This window comes from Diadema setosum, unplaced genomic scaffold (genome assembly GCF_964275005.1).
Source record: "Diadema setosum unplaced genomic scaffold, eeDiaSeto1 scaffold_74, whole genome shotgun sequence".
Lineage (NCBI taxonomy): Eukaryota > Metazoa > Echinodermata > Echinoidea > Diadematoida > Diadematidae > Diadema > Diadema setosum.
The window spans coordinates 43727-59930 of NW_027307700.1; the positions used below are offsets into that span (position 1 = coordinate 43727).

General features: G+C 37.3%; 1 pseudogene; it reads left to right on the forward strand.

Moving 5' to 3' along the window:
* Positions 1-447: 447 nt before the first annotated feature.
* Positions 448-16204, forward strand: part of LOC140245945 (acetyl-coenzyme A synthetase, cytoplasmic-like) — a 31320-nt pseudogene continuing 15563 nt past the window's right edge.

The window sequence follows — 16204 nt, forward strand, 5'->3', positions numbered from 1 at the left end:
AGTGAGTTGTAAATGATGTAGCGTGTACAAGACAGCAGTAAACTTGTAGGACTAAATTGATCCTGGGACTTTTCGACTAGGCAGAACTTAACGCCCAATGCCCACAAGAGGACGCTCTTTATCTACGACACACTGGGGGCTGTGTAAATTACGAACAGAATCATCCGACCACTGGCGACCCAACCCTGGGACAGCGTGCGGCTTGATCACCTCGCCTGATCGGCCTCGGCAGTAGAGACCACAAAACCACCTGACTCTACTCGGACTCCGTTGAACTGCCAAGTGCATGCCATAGGCATTTTCATTGCATAGCTGCAGCATCGCAGCGCGTTACTATAATCCGGATCTATAAAGCAGTACAGTAGTAGTACAAGTCCCACACGCTTGTGTGACTGAATTTAGTGCAGGTATACTGTGGTGCGGTGGACGACCGTTTTGCAGGCTAGATTTTGAAGGTGATTTGGCAGTCATGGCTAGCGAAAGTGGCGACCAAAAAACTGAGCTCTATTATCCCAACGGTGATTTGCAGGAAAATGCCCACGTAAAGTCGCTTCCACAATACAAAGAGCTTTACGAGCAATCAATCCAAGATCCGGAGGCGTTTTGGAGTGAAATAGCTAAGCAGTTTTATTTCAAGACCCCACCAACCCCGGGGAAATTCCTGCAGTACAACTTCAACGTCAATGATGGGAAAGTTTTCGTTAAGTGGTTAGAGGGAGCGACGACGAACGTCTGCTACAACGTTCTGGATCGTCATGTAAAGAATGGTTTGGGCGACCGAATTGCATTCTTTTGGTAAGTGAGACATGGCAGATGGCTGAACAGAATGAACAAGCTCATGAGCATGACATGTGATAAATCAAATGCCCTAGTAGACTTCTAGTAATCCTGGCTGGAGTTATGTGAATAACACGTTAACAGTCTGGGGAAACCAGCTCAAAGGGGGGGGGGGGGGGGGGGGAGGGGAGGGGGGAGGGGGAGGGGGGAGGGGAGGGGCCGGGGGTCCCTGTTTCGACAGAAAAACCCATTTGTCATGAGGAGTCTTTTATCATTTTTTGACTTTATCTGCTCTCCTCTGTAACCGTGTAAGAGCAGTTGAAGAGGGGATTCCGTGAAGCCAAGCCAGATGCAGTCTCCGCAGAACGTATCCCCAACGCCAACGGCATGTCCAATAGATTCTATGCAATGACCAGATCCTGCTTGATATGAATCTCTCCTCCTCAAGCACTCCCATCCCCATCGTGGGCCCTAAAACATTAGCTATTTTATGAAGAGTTATCCATATAGGCCCCATAGACTCTCGTTAATATCATAATTGATTATTCCCTATGTAAATGTCATCCACAATTACCGTATAGTCGCCACTTGTGTGTAGATACCATATTTCCTATGCACTCCCGGGTTGGAGAACTACAACGATAGGCTCTGAATTAGTCCAATGCCCATAGCACACCATATATTACTGTAGGCCTAGGCCTATACGCTGTTATTTTCGCGTAACTGGTTACAGATATTTTCGCGATTGATGAGGTTGTCTATAACAGACATTTTCGCGAGATGTTGTTTTCGCGAATCGACGCCGATGCGTACGTTAATGATCTATTAACAAAGCGCATGGAGACAATTTCGTGTGTTGTTAAATTCACGATCCAACTGTGATTCGCGAAAATTAAACCCTCGCGAAAATAACAGCTTATACAGTATTAGTGCATGTGTTGTCTACACACACTTCAATGTAGGATGCGTTGTGCATCATCGCGTTTGAAAAACTTTGTTTAATCAGCCACCTGAAATCCATTCGATATCAAAAACATTCTCCTAAACGGTGCTGGGCCACTGCGGTGATTGTTTACACAGGTGCGTTGAGCAGATATGGGGTATACCCGAACCGAACAGCGCATGCAAATTTTTGTAAGTCCCTACAAGTTGTTTCACACACCACAGGTTAGATAGTAATTTGATATGTGTTGCCACTGTTGGGTGCCTTCATATGATATCATATATATGGGGATCACTAATTACCATGTTACAGAGGACATCTACAATTTTGTACAACATCATGTCCTTTGTCCTTGACAAGATTATGTGAAATAATGACTGTAGGACCATTGTTTTGTCAGCTAACTTTGCTGTATCTTGTTTGCTCGCCCTTTGTTGTCTGTCTAGACCTTGTACTGGTATTTTAGTAGATTGCTTTTCAGTTGCAGTCTAGCACAGTAGTAAAAATTCAGTTCAGTTGTCGCCCCCATGGTCATTGCTTCAGATGCCTACAGTAACGTTACATGTTAGTTCCTCTTGATCAGTTTTGTCACCTTCATTCTTTCTTCATTTACTCAGCTGTGTGTTCGTTCATTCCATCTCACTCCTGATTCTTTTAAAGGTACATAGACCCGGTGGTTGTGGGGGGCACTGTTGGATGATACTGCTGATCACTGTTTAAAATAGCATGATATGAAGATTGCCGAAGTTGAGCAGTCATCAAGAGTAAAGCGCGTAGGTGTTGCTAGGTAACTTTGCTTTAATTGTCTTCTGCGTGTCACGCAGTCTGTAGTGATGTGCGCTTCTTAGTATGACGTTACAGAAGAAATTTGCTAAACCTGTCATTATTAGCCGAATCATGAGCCAAACTGTGATCAGACCACTGACTACAGTGGATCGGACGTCTTCGGACTCGTGGAAATGGGTCACAGCGTAATCGTTATATACATGCACATGTAGCATACATGTAGGTCTCTGTAGGAAACCTGCGCTGTGCACCCGCGTAGCATTCAACTAAACCACTGGGTCTACATTGTATACAGTTAAACTCGCATAAGTCGATCTTCTCGGGACTGAGCAAAACACATCGACTTAGGCGATTTTCGACTTGTGCGTAAGTAAAAAAAAAAATCGACTTAACAACAGTTGTACACCACACGTACATTATGTATAAAAACTGTCTACTCTAGAGCCGAGAGCTGGAGAGGTGGTGTGCCGCAGCACGGGTCGCCCAGCAGGGCCGCGGCTAACTTTGCATGGACAGTGCATTAGTATTGGCACAGGTCCGATTACTTTACACCCTTGTTAAACCTTGGGGAAGTGAATATGAACGATATTTGAGCAGTGATTGATTCCAGTTTACCATACCGTGGCTTGAAATGCGTGTAGAGGTGTAATTCTGATTTACCCGTGCCCGTAACTTTCCCCCTTCTTTCCGCTGTGAAAACTCAGCAGCTTCATCCATCCACTGCACAGTGCAGACTGCAAACATACACAGACTATACACAGCCCAGCCGCTGTACGCACAACTATTACACAGCCGAGTCGCTGTACGTATGTAGCGCTAGCGCGACAGGGCTGGACCAGCGGACCTCCAAACACGAAGAGAGTTCAACAATCGCATGCGATCGCTTTGAATTTTGATACTTTAGTTCATTTTTTGTCACTTGTCTGGTCGGGCTAGTTCTTATGTAAACAAAAAATGGCGTCTCATGATTTTGACAGTGATTTATTGCACAATAAAATCTTATTCGACTTAGGCACAGTGAATTTAATGGTTTTTCTGTGAAAGTGTTCTTGGAATTTCATCGACTTAGGCGAGTATTCGACTTACAAAATTCGACTTGTGAGTGAATTGATACACGTAAGTCAATGGGGAAAAATCGGGACTTTTTAAAATCATCGACTTGCGCGATTATTCGACATATGCGATGTCGACGTAGGCGAGTTTAAACTGTATAATGCCTTTTAACAGTTGAGCCCAGATAGCTCTCATTATGTGATCACCCCTCCATACTTCTATCATTCAGCCAATACTGACTCATTCAGTTAATACCTTGTCACCTTCATTCAATATTTTGTCACCTTCATTCTTTCTTCATTCACTTGGGTTGTGTTCATTCATTACATCTCACTCCTGATTCTTTGTAGTTGAGCCCAGGTACATGTAGCTGTCATTATTAAGTGATCACCCCTCTTACTTCTATCATTCAGCCAGTACATGTACTCTATTTCTATCAATAACTTAGTTATTGTCATTCAGTCAATACTCTATTCCATCCCAAGGAGGGGATCACTACCGGTAATTAACCTGTTGCAGAGGAAATGTTAAATAACGACCCCAAAAAGGTCCACAAAAATCTTATCCCAATCCGTCTGTTAGTGTTAAAGTACTGCACCTTCGATGGTTTCTACACAGTTTCAAATACAGATTTGCTGTACAGGCAGCAACCAGATGCACACATACATTGTACAGTGTATCAATATCAAAGCAAAGTCACAAAGTGTACATTGATTCTTGTAGTTGGTACCCCCAACAATTTTTATGCCAGCACTGCCCGGAAGAATTGTTAACTGCAATTAATGCAAAATGCAGGTATAACTAGGGCACATAATTTTTCAAAGTACCAGCGCACAATGTACTATGTTCATTACCTGTACAGGTAATATTCATTTTGTTCTCTGTAGAATAGTGCAAGGCGAGTATGTGTACAGACTATTTTTTGTTTTTGACAGCAAAAAACAATTTTCGGGAATCGGGAATTCCTGACGATTTCGCGAGTGGTTAAATTCGGGATCGTGGAGTCCTGTACTGAACGGAGAAGAGTACACACGTACGTCACATTCACATCAGGATCAGAGTCAATATTTTCGCGTGTCTTTAATTTTGCGAATAGCACATGACTCACAAAATTCGCAAAAATAAAAACCTCGCGAAATATTCGGCGTATACAGTACAGGTCCCCCTGTATGTCGAATTGAAATGAAGTCTTTGAGATGCTGAAACGTATGAAAATACCATTCTGTATCTAACAAACCTTTTGCTAGTCCAACTTGTGCTGGGCCCTAAACCCCTCGGATTGTCTAAGCAAAATCCAGTAATGATACTCGTGTAGTGTTCTTTCTTTTTTTCTGAACAGTTTAAAAACTTGTGTACTGGGCAAGTCCAAGCTATTTTGCACCAGTAACGCGTGGGACATCACAAGAAGATTTAGCCCTATATTGCACTGTTAAGACTGAAACTTCATACATGTAAGTTGGGTTGCTTTTGATAGCTAGTAGGTATCTTTGTTCAAAACAATAGAAATAATGAGAATCACGCGTTCAGTATTTAATTTATGCAAATTTATTCTCCAGTAACGCGTGGGACCACAAAAATTGTCCTTTTTTTCTTCTTTTACTTTTATCTCAATTATTGTGAAAATACTTGGTAAACTATAAAATCATACCAAACATCTTTTTCTACAACAGTAACTGTACCTGAAACAAAACATTTCAGAAAAAATCATGAAAATGTGTTCTCTCAAGGTCAATTATAGAAAGATAGGTATAGTAACGCGTGGGACAGGTAACGCATGGGACATTTTTGTCACTATGAATATTGTGATGTGAATTGCACATTTGCTCAGGGAAATTTTAATATGGGGTACTAATTATCTAAATAGATGTATTTCTAATAAATTCTTGCAAATTCAAATGATTTAGACCCACCAGAACAATAGATATAATAAAAAATATGAAATGCCTGTGTTATCCTTTATTTTTTGACATTTGACTTTGAATGTGACCTTGAAAATAGCATGTAATGATCTTTTGTGAATTATTTATCCAAAGTGGAACTTTTCACCAAATTTCAAGTCAGAATTCAGAAAATTACAAAAAATCCCTCAATAATGTACACATTTCCCATAGAAGACGAAGATTTAGTACATTTCCATAGACTTGTACACAAATCGTCCCACGCGTTACTAAAATGTCCCACGCGTCACTAGATTTAATTGAAAATTGCAAGTATTACAATTGTAGATTTATCAGACTAACTTTTTATCTCTTGGATATGATTAGGTCCATTGTGAATTTGGTCTTTTGAAAGTTTCAAGTCAATTAAATCATTAACTTTTATGCAAATGAGAAATAATGACCTAAAAAAGTAACGCGTGGGACATGCTAATTTTGCCCCATCCCTCATTTGCATATGGCCATTTTTACAATCAGTGGTGTAAAACACGGTTTTGGCACTAATTGGTGTATAACTTTCTTATACACTGACAGATATGCATTATTTTTTCTCATAAACTTACCACCCACAGTGTCTACCTTGGGTACCTTAATGAACTTTCCTCTCTTTTTCTTTCAGATGTGGCATGCACTTACATGCTTGAAATCCAACAGTTTTGGTGTATGCGCTCTGACATGGCTTTTTTGTCAGACCTAGCATATTAAATTGTTTATTCCTTTTCATTATTTTTGTTGTTGTGGTGATAGACAGGTATCCAACATTAAGAACTATTATGTTTACCAGGTTCTGCTTTGTCTTCTTTAAAGACTGAAATTGTCCAAACTTTATGTTTCGGAGGTGACATTTTCCGTTAACAATTAACCCCTCTTTTGAGTGAGCTCTTGCTCACAATTATAAAATTCAACTTTGCTAATTTCCATCAAAACAGAATAGTAATCAATCCAACTTAACTTCGATCCAAAGATTATTTGATTCAAATAGCTTATCATTTTTTGGTGAGTGTTTATAAATTTATACAACTTTTCCGTTAACTTTTCTGTCACCTCCGAGACAACAGATTTATGTATTTGATTTTTTTATTCTTGACATCAGTTATACATTACGTCTACAAAAATGTAACATATCCCCTCACATTATCTCTGAAGGAAGGTAGTAGAAATATAGCCTGTTGTTTTCATTTCGGAGCAATTTACAATTTTCCGTTAACACTTGTCACCTCCGAAACAATCGTCACCTCCGAAACAGCAAGCGTATTATATTTGATAATTTCTCGAAGACAAAGCAATTTTGTTTGATTCTTTCCAATTGACAGGAATCTCTTTTGGATGAAAATAGTAATATGGCAACAGGAAGTAAGAATTTTCTAGATATTAATAAAAGATCTAATAAAAACTAAAAATTACTGTTTCGGAGGTGACAAAACACTGTTAACAAGAGTTTTTGCTTATTTCTATTGAAGAGAAACCATATTATGTACACCAATGGTTTCATTTATTTTAGTAACATAAGTCTCAAAGTGGAGAAATCAACTAACACACTCTCACTCTTATATTTATTACTATACTGTAGGTTGTAGGGCAAATTTACATTTTTTCACTTTTTTAACAAAGACAATGCACAAAATACACCCATCTGTTGTATATATAATATTGTAATCACGATCAATTCTCCTGCTTTAGTTAAGTAAACATATAGATGCTTTCATCTTAGAAGCTTGATTTCCAATTTCAGCAATTTAGTTGTGAGATTTACCAATCACAGCTTTCCATGTAGGTTGCTTTTTCTTGTGTTTCGGAGGTGACATTGTTTGTTAACACCATATTGTTATGTGATAGTGAAAGGCAAGACTTCAGTTCCTTTTCACTATCTATCAACATTTTCAAATACATTTAATATCTACAAAATCATCACAATAGAAGTGACTTTTGTATACCTAGCTCACCAGAATTCCCTTGATACCAAAGTGATACATGTGGCAATTCATGCATGCCCTAGTCCACAATCTTAAAAAAAAATCATAAAATAATCAAACTCCAAAAAAAGGCCACATGCCTATAGCTGGTGCACAACTTGTTCTTGAATTCTTAGTTGTTGTTTTTCCATGTACAACGTGGTAATCATAAACAAAATTATGTGATTTTTTTTTTTTTTTAATATGACAATAATTATTACATTTTCCAAGTTGAGCCAACTGTTTATGACATTGTATTTTTTAAGATTATTGAAGTTATCTGACAACTAAAGTGAACAGAGGAACAAGTCACCAGGACTGGAAAGGGAAAGATCCAAAAACAAGATTTGTAGTTCTATGTCAATATAATTTTGATGACGTGTTTACCTTGTTTTGTTATTATGTTTTATCTTAGAATTTGGCTTTAAGTACTGGAATTTCAAGGAAAAGAAAATGGTTTCTTAAAGGACAAGTCCACCTTCATATACATGTGGATTGAGTGAATGCAACAACATTAGTAGAACACATCATTGAAAGTTTGGGAAATTGGACAAGCCATTCAAAAGTTATGGGCTTTTTTTAAGTATCTATGCAATCACTGCTGGATGAGACGACTACGACAGTGTATGATGTCACATGCATACAACGATATAAAGAAAATATAAGTGAATTTCACAAAACTTTACTTTTTGAAAAAAGTGCACATTCCTTCAACTTGCTACTGATGTATGTTAGGGCAATATTATTCACCCTGCCTTCCAAAAGAGAGAAGTCAAGTGTTCTTTTGTTATGCAAGAAAAGTGAAAATATGTTGAATTTTCTTGATACTTTCTCTATATCCCTGTACACGTGTGACATCACAAGCTATAGAAGTCTTCTCATTCAGCTTTGACTGAGCAGAAACTTCAAAAATCCATAACTCTGGAACGGATTGCCTTATTTTCCTCAAACTCTGATGTGTTTTACTAATATTGCTGTATTTACTCAACCCTCGTGTCTATTGAGGTGAACTTGTCCTTTTTTGGTCCCTTATAGGGTTATTTGAGACCAGTTTGTGTCCGGGACCTTCTGTGAAGTTGATGGGGAAAATTACTGGACAAAAAAAAAAATCCCCATAAGTGCACACAAAAGCATTATGCTGCTCTCTTCAGCTGGGAAACACAAATTGTTGTCTTAACCAAACTGTAAAAACTTGCTAAAGATTAGTATGAATTACAATCTAAAACAAAATATGAGCTGGTATCCACTATCATGAAAGAGAATAACTAAACAAAATAACAAGTAAGAACTGAAAGAAAGAGCTTATATTTGAAAATTAAAGCCACGAGGAAAGACATGAATGTTCACAATATATTATTAGTTAACACCTGAGAAGTTGGGTTGTCTCTGTGTTGTGTCACCTCCAAAACAATAAAATGATTTTTTCTTATCTTATACTTTTTACTCTCACAAGTGACTAATATATATGATTTGCAGGTAATTTTCAAGCAATTCAGAAAGATACATAAAATATATTTTAGTAATGTCAACAGTTTAAATGAATCTGGTATATAGAAAATTTATCCCAGATGAACCAAACACCTTTCACCAGTATCATAACATTTGTATGGTGGCTATCAAGAATGATGAAGAATTCATGAACATCCTTGAATTAATCTATTTATAATACTATGTGCAAACAAAAACATAATACAAGTCAAATAAGAATTTTTGCTTTTGGCATTCATAACCTAATGTATGTCCTCACCAAAAAATTACAATGGTACCCTCCGCAACGATAACTTTAAAGATAGTGAATCAATCTAAAATACAATTTGAGGGATTGAAACTATAACACCTTACAGAAAACCCCATTCAATTTGCTTCAGAGGTCAAAGAGAAATGAGGATTTTTGTAGAGCATGTCAGGAGTCCCTTCCCTCCAAGTTCTGTATATTGTGTTTACACATTGATATGCAGTTCCAAGAGCATCCAAGTGCTAAACTTGGAAGAATCAGACTCCTGACATCCTTTATAACAATCCACATTTCTTTGAGATCACTTAACCAAATTGACTGGGGCTTTCTGCAAAATAGAGCTAAGATGTAATGATTTAAGACCCCAAAGTAGATTTTAGCTGATTTAATCATATTTGGTGCTATCAATGAAAAAGTCTAATTGTATTTTTTTTTTTTTTTTTGGGGGGGGGGGGGGACATACTATATGAATACTTGAACACAATGTTAACATTGAATGTCCCCTCCGAAACAAAGTTATTCTTCCCTGGTGTTGTGGAATAAAATGTTCTGAGAAACATTACTAAAATGATCTTACACCCTCTTAAGGTAGAAAATGGAATGCCATGTTTCTTCAGGTTACAATATCTAGCTTATGTCCGTCATATTCTTACTGTAAATGAATATTTCAACACAATGTTAACATTGAATGTCACCTCCGAAACGAAGTGATTCTTCCCTGGTGTTGTGGAATAAATGTTCTGAGAACAAAGAAACATTACTAAAATGATCTCACACCCTTATCTCAATTTAAGGTAGAAAATGGAATGCCATGTTTCTTCAGATTACAATATTTAGCTTACAACCTTCGTCCAAATGGATGGCAAACTACCGGTGCCCATGCTAATTAATGAAGTGTAGAAAAACACTTGTTCTGTGTGGTTTATCTGCTTGAAACAGGAGTTAATTTCTTGTTCTCGAGTTATAATTATTAAAAACATTGATAAAAAGAAGAAGGTTTTGTGTTATTGTCACTTATTCTACAAAAAAACTGAGTGTTAATATTAATGTCACCTCCGAAACATTCTATTATGTTAACTGTCACCTCCGAAACATCCATGTGTGAAAAATCCAAGATTTAAAGAAATGATTGGAATTTCATTTAACCTACATAGGAAGGTAGCCCTTCTTAAAGACTTGTTATAGTATAGAGTTTGACCTGGCTTGCCCTCCAATAAATAGTTAAAATCTTAAAAATTGCATGTCATTTGGTATTTTTACCAAAAATTTATAAATCTCATGTATTTTTTTTTTCAATTCACTTTATATTCAACCCCCAAATAGTTTTGATTCACAAACTATATATTGTTGTTAACCATATAAACTTTGCATGGTGAAGTTTGACTACAGAGTTTTGTCATTGTGGTGCAATTCATGAAAACAAAATTTTGCTTAAATTTACTTCAGGTGCCAGGGTTTTCCTTAAATTACACCAATAACTCTTCAGCTTTAAGGTCTGAAATGTTATTTTTTCAAAAATTTGAATACTTTCCAACAGGAATCAAACAGAATAATGAAAAAATATTTTTTTTGAAATTTTGACCCTCCGAGTACAAAAGTTACACCACTGATCGTAAAAAAGGCCATATATAATCAGTTAAGAAACTGAAAATCACAGTCATGATAACTTGTTAGTCAGACTTAAGGTCACCATACTTATTTTCATAAAAACTTGTAAAAATCAAAAGATATATTTTAAAATGCAGAATTTTTGAATGTCCCACGCGTTACTCTAAATTTTAATTTATGCAGATTAATTAATTTATTGCTGGTTATTGCGAAGGATTTTTACTTTTTCTTTTTGAAATTCATGTATTTTAACTTCTTAGCTTTAAAATGATACCAAGTTTATGTAGATTGACCCATTTTGAATTTTCAGTCTTGTGTGATCAAATAGCTTGGACTTGCCCTACTATTCTACAGTACCTTTTCTTGCCCAAAGTAGGCCTACTGCCTGTAATTTTTTACAGGATACATTGGATTTCTCTGTGTGGTACAGTATTTGAAAGAGTTTGTAGCGCTGAAAAAATTCATTGTGCATATGTAAACATTTCAGTGGTCATATTATGCTTGTATTAACTCCCCTTGTGGCGATATTTAATATAGGGTCATTACATATTTCAGTTTCCAATAAGAGTGAATGCATATTATCTGGAGAAATAAGATGTCATATCGTGTACACTGTAGTTAATGTGAACGTTAACTTTTTCCAACAGCTCACTTATGGGCAGGGTACACAACAACATTGATTGTGTATTACATGTGTAGGTACATGTATGCTTATTACAGTTCCTAATTTCCATTTTTGTACTGCTGTGACGCCTGTGTACACATCACCTACAGTAGCTGCATCGTGGCTCAAAAACTGCACAGTGCCTATGAGTACCGGGTACAATGAGTAATTAATGTTTTTGGCCTGACTGCTAATTAAGTGACTAAATTGTCTAGAGGGTCAGCGGTCCCTGGAATCAATTATTTGTCATCAGGCAGTGGCAGTGAGTGATAATAACACACTCATAATTAGATTCTGTATTACACTACTTGGGTACATGATAATGCATGCTTACTTTAGTGTATGTTTTATACATCATAATGCAGCTATGTACATTGTGTATATTGTCACACATGAAGCAATCTACAAGCTATCTTCATTTGATTCAGTTTTATTTATTTTTACACTTAAAATTCATGCATCCATCCAGAACACATTTAATAACATTCCCACAAACAATATTTTGATAGCGAGCTCTATAATTTACAATGTGCTCAGTGGGGCCTGTATATTTGAATAAAGCAGGATTGTGTGATGGGGTAGCTTGGTGAAAATAACAGTTCACAGACCTGATGGGAATGAGGTACACGTACACTTTGTAAAACCAGAAAGAGAATTGTTGAGAGGGATTACAGCATATTCATGAGATTCTTTACTTTAAACCGTGAATTGTTGCAACTTACAGACTCTAAGAAAAGGCCAAACAAACATGTTCATTACGTACATAGCCCCTTCTTCAGGTTAAAAAAAAAATCCAACAAAAGTTTTGTTTGAAATATTAAAATCAACAAAGTAAAAAAAGATGAAGTGTAGAGACTACTATGATCACTTACTTGCATGTGATACACAGTATGTACATGTACACATGTATGAATAGTGGTTTCCAATCAACATAGAAAAGAAGACATGTGTACATAAAATGCATGATACACAATAGACTTCCAAGTCATTTATATGAATGTATCAGGGTTCATTGTTAAGTGCACTCATGCAAAGTAAGGTGGAGTTGAAAATTGATGATGATTTCTGCAATGGAGTTTCTGTATAGTGGGTTCCTCTAGTGTATTGCACTATCTGTGCATTAATATCCAAATAGTCCTATGCATTTATAATCATGTCTGTCAGGTCAGTTTAACAGTGTAGAGTGAGATGATTGTGACAATGTATCCATTGCATAAAATCAATAAGTTGCTGTAAAAACAACTCAATGAAAGGATTTCATGATATTGAATGTAGCCATTACTGGCCATTGCTGGGTAACATGTACTGAAAAAAAAGGGGAAAAAAGGGAAAAAAAAGTTTAATATTATTGGTACACAAACATGTACATGTACCACAGCCAATCAAAATTGGGCTTCAAGACCCAAGACTGAGGAACTAAAAAATGAACTGTTCGACAGACTGTAAACACAAGTGGTGTGATGTCTACCTTTTATCTTAAGTGTCGTACCTTTGCTGACACCCAACACGTGTAAATGTCCTGACAGGCATTGTATACAGCCATCATTACACAGTAGATAGCTCACCTGTTTTTCTTTTTTCTTTTAAAGCTCTAATTAGAGATGAATCAATATTTGTTTAAGATTCAAAATACTGTGACTCGATTTTGCAAGGCTCAGGAGAATTATGCTTCAGTAATCTCTGTGAGAGTTTTTAGAGGGAACATTTCTTCCATGGTGCATTTTGCAATACAAATTTGCCTTTCAGAAGTAAAGATTCTGAATCAATATTTGCACATGATTACACATTAATAATGGGGATGATACAAGTGTAGATTTCTAATCTAAGCAATCTGATTCAATACTGAATTTGGAATAAACATACACTCTATGCGGGGTCCCTTTAAATCTTGAAAAGAATAATTAACTTCTGATGTATAGATAACTTATCCATTCATTACGATAAGTTGTGTATGCAGTGAAGGAGGTGCCAGGCTGTTGAAAGTGCTGACACATTGATAATTTATGGCACAGCAAAATTTCCTGAGAAATTGAGTCCGAAGAGAGAGAGAGAGAGAGAGAGAGAGAGAGAGAGAGAGAGGGAGAGAGAGGGAGGGAGAGGGAGAGAGAGAGAGAGGGAGTGTGTGTGTGTGTGTGAGACGGAGAGAGAAAACACTCTTGAAGAAACATATAAAAGGAATTTACTGTTTCACAGTGGTATAAAAGCTTTGTTTAGAGTAGATCAATTACTGTAGTAGTGATAACCAAAACATACAGCAGTGTATAAAGGCATGTTATCATGTAAATCTCTACTCCTGCCATACCCAGGGAAGGCAATGACCCGGACGACAGTTCAAAGGTCACATACAAGCAGCTCCTGAAGGAAGTATGCAAGTTTGCCAATGTTTTGAAGAACCATGGTAAGTGTGTGCAAGCTGGTGTTTCTCTCCCCCCCCCCTGCCCCCCCCCCCCCCCCCCCATCAAAAGGGAGCAATGTCCCTGGGAGGACTCTTTGCTCATGTAACACTTACAACTTCCACCAGTACTTGAAAATAGTAAAAATATATTGTAAAACTAGAAAAGCACTTGCAGAGTGCAGACCTCAGTCAAGCAGCTCATTCCACCCACATACACACATGCAGTATGCTGAAAATGGTCCTATTACCCAATAATAGAGAATCCTGTCTAGTGTCCTTTCCTATTAAAGAGGAAAACCAGTCCAAATATAAGTTAGTCTCATAAAAATGAATAAAATCTTACGAGCTCAATGGTAAAAAAAATTACCAAAATTGGATGAAAAATAAGGAAGTTAAATAACATTTTGAAGTATTGCTAATTTCTGCAGAACAATTGTACAGTGGATATGAATATATGCAAATGAGTGAGCTAACCATGTCATAACCTCAAAATTTCCATTGATCGTGTAAAAAAAAAAAAAAAATGATGAAAATTCAGTGTTTCTGTCACTGCAGTCTGAAACATGATGTTATTCCTGGTTGAATAACTTCATAATAGTGATCAGTTAGATACTGTATACAAGGATTTGAGCCTCAGACGTAATTGTGTTTGGGTGAAAAACTGGAAATTTAAAAATTTTGTACAAACCATGTGGCATGTTGTGAGGGGATGACATGCTCACTTTGCCATTTGCATATTCATATTGACCATTCAAGAACTGTTTCTGGAAAAATAGTGAAACTTCAAAATGTCATAATTTGCTTAATTTCTATCCAATTTCGATCAAAATTGTACCATTGAACTCATAATATTTCAGTCTTTCTTATCAAACTGACTTTTTTTGGACTGGATTTTCCCCGCTATTGAAAGTAGCTTCTTGCTGCATCTCTCAAACACATACTCAGTGCACATACATGTGTGCACACTTCAAATAGACACTGCTTTTTTTTGAAAAATTCCCATATTTGTTGGCCCTATTTCCCAATGATAAAGAATTCTCCCAAGAAATTAAAAAAAAAAAGAAGAAGAAAAGATCAAGACCATGATCCGAATAACTACCCTATTTAAATCATTCAGTATATCTGTTCCTTGTGTCGTTTTCAACTTTTCCTGAATTAATTAAAATTCGTTCCCAACTTTCTTTTTTTTTTATTTTTTTATTTTGCAAATAGAGAGACAGACAAACCAACAATGACAGAAACATAGAACCTCCTTACATTTTTACTGTTGGAGTGAATTAGTAGTTTGCGCTTGTTAGGCTTAAAATGGGATATGCCCATAGGACTGGGCAATGCTTGGCTACTATATGAGGGACGGGCTTTGTCATACTAAAGTTTCACTGTCATCCTAATACAAAATATCCATTTTGAAGCCAGAATCCTATTATTTGTATTGAATCACATTTACAGAGTACAAGGAATAGAGATGTGTATGTGACATATATATTTGCAATTATTCAGTTTCGGCGTAGAGCAACACAAAGAAATTTCTCATTCTTTTACTAGTAGTGATAGTTCATGTTTTTATTTTGTGATTGTCATTACCATGATCATCATGATTGTTAAAAATAATTGTTTTCGTCATACATGTGCAACCTGAATATTCTTTGGATGAAGAATTTAATTCAGAAGGGACAAATGCACAGAATATGTCAACACTAGCAATGGCATTTTCATGACTATTTGTATTCCACAGGGGTGAAGAAGGGGGACCGTGTGGCCATCTACATGCCCATGATTGTAGAGCTGGTGGTAGCCATGTTGGCCTGCGCCCGTATCGGAGCCATGCACTCCATCGTGGTAGGTGGTGACCTTCTTTTGGGGTCTAGGGAATTACCCCCTGGGCAGTTACCCCAGACAGTAATCGTAATCGTAATCGTAATCCTGAACCTAATCCTAACCCTAACCCAGACTCCAATCTGGGGTGGGGTGGGGTGGGGTGGGGGGGGGGGGGGTTATTGCCCTCGGGGGCCCTGATATGCTTCTTTTGGTATTGGAGGAGGAGTCCAACCCTACATTCAAACTAACTGGTGGTAGCCATGCTGGCCTGCGCCCATGTCGGAGCCATGCAATCCATAGTGGTAGGTGACCTTTTGGGGTCTAGGGCAATTTTACATTTGTACCCCCTGGGCACTTACCCCAGATCCTTCCCCTGACCCTAATCCTAATCCTAATCCTGAACCTGCAATGTAATCCTAACCCTAACCCTAACCCAGACTCCAAGGGTACAGGGTGGGGGTAATTGCCCCTGATATGCTTCTTTTGGTATTGGAGGAGTCCAACCCTACATTCAAACTATCATTTAGTTAAAAAAA